This window comes from Spea bombifrons, chromosome 5 (assembly GCF_027358695.1).
Source record: "Spea bombifrons isolate aSpeBom1 chromosome 5, aSpeBom1.2.pri, whole genome shotgun sequence".
Classification (NCBI taxonomy): domain Eukaryota; kingdom Metazoa; phylum Chordata; class Amphibia; order Anura; family Pelobatidae; genus Spea; species Spea bombifrons.
The window spans coordinates 43,475,320-43,477,103 of record NC_071091.1 but is presented as its reverse complement, the minus strand read 5'-3'; the positions used below and the strand labels follow the sequence as shown (position 1 = coordinate 43,477,103).

Genomic DNA, 1,784 nt, shown 5'->3' with positions numbered 1-1,784 from the left:
ATTTTTTTTATCAGATTGCTTGTAAGTGACAGGTTTAGGCCGCTGACATCAATCAGGGAGACCGATCAATAATCAGCGACTTAAAATGTCACCGACAAGTGATCAGGTAATAATTATGATTATTTCATTTATTAATAATTTGTGTTTTTTCATAATTACCCTAGATGACCCCTCTCTCTTTGTAGAACAGGGTCATCCGTGGGCTGCCATAATGATCCGATCACTCCTATTGGCCAGGAGCGATCTGATCAGCCCAGCATTTGACCTGGAAGCACCCTGGACTTTCAGGTCAGTGCTGGTATTTTTTTTATTATTATTTTTATTATTTTTTTATTATTTTTTTATTTATTATTTTATTAGTATTTTTTTTAAAAAAATTATTTTTTAATTTTTTTTTTTTTTAACTCTTTCAATGCTGATGCTCCATTGAAGCACAGCATTGATTGATATTTAGTCCCCACAAGCTTGTGGGGACTAATATTAACCCCTGCAATGCTGCGATGGGGGTCATAAACAATCGCAGCATTGAAGGGGTTAATTGAGGAAGAGGGGGGGTAGGGGTTAACTATGGGGGGTGGGGGTGGGGGGGCTGGTCTCCACACTAATGTGGAGACCAAAGAGCCCTGTCTCCCTGTCCCTGAAGCTGCCTCTGGCAGCTGGGACACAATCTCCAGTGGACTGGAGATTGTGGGAGAGGAGTCTCTCTGATCAGCCCTACAGGGCTGATCAGAGGACTTCTGGGGGTTCGTTTTTGCTGCTGGAGGTCTGCCTGGGCTTCCAGGCAGACCACCAGTAGCAGAACCCCCTAAAAAACGGGAATTAACCCCTTCAATGCCGCGATCGCGGCATTGAATGCAGCGATCGCGGCATTGAAGGGGTTAACGCTGCACTGATGCTCTCATGGAGCGATCAGGCAGCAGGGGGGTGTTGGATCAGGCCCCCACACTTGTGTGGGGACCCATTCAACACCCCCACCCCTTCCCTGAAGCTGCCTGTGGCAGCTGAAACAGCGATTGCAGATTTTTCTGCAATCGCTGTTTCTGCCTAGAGAATCACTCCGTGGGAGTGATCGTAGGCTTGGGGGAGGGCTTAGACAGGCTGTGCTGTCTGCCCAGGACTCCTGGGCAGACGGCAGCAGGAGCGCCCCCGCGATCACCGCGATTGTGGTGATGTGGGGGCGTTTTTTGGAGGAGACGTACCTGGTACGTCCCGGTCTACCGGTGACTGTTAACCAGGAAGTACCAGGTACGTCCCGGTACGGAAGGGGTTAAAGCAGTTTTGGTGAATTAGAAACAAAAAAAGTTTTTTTGCAAAAAAGTATGGTGCTAAGTGTAACTAGCTTCATGTTTTCATCCAAATACTGTATTGCTTGTAGCTTCCACATACTGCATCCCACAACATTACTTTTATGTTGGTTGTTATTTGGGCTGCTGAAGGCATGATTTAAAGCAGTTTTGGTGAATTAGAAACAAAAAAAGTTTTTTTGCAAAAAAGTATGGTGCTAGGTGTAGATAGCTTCATGTTTTCATCCAAATACTGTATTGTGTGTAGCTTCCACATACTGCATCCCACAACATTACTTTTATGTTGGTTGTTATTTGGGCTGCTGAAGGCATGATTTAAAGCAGTTTTGGTGAATTAGAAACAAAAAAAGTTTTTTTGCAAAAAAGTATGGTGCTAAGTGTTACTAGCTTCATGTTTTCATCCAAATACTGTATTGCTTGTAGCTTCCACATACTGCATCCCACAACATTACTTTTATGTTGGTTGTTATTTGGGCTGCT

General features: G+C 44.4%; 1 long non-coding RNA gene across 1 annotated transcript; it reads right to left on the bottom strand.

The window, feature by feature from the left end:
• Nucleotides 1-376: 376 nt before the first annotated feature.
• LOC128497300 (uncharacterized) lies at nt 377-1,273 on the bottom strand. The gene is made up of 2 exons (XR_008354292.1): nt 1,200-1,273; nt 377-769 (listed from the first exon to the last, which is right to left on the bottom strand). It is a non-coding gene; the product is annotated as an uncharacterized LOC128497300 (long non-coding RNA).
• Nucleotides 1,274-1,784: the final 511 nt, after the last annotated feature.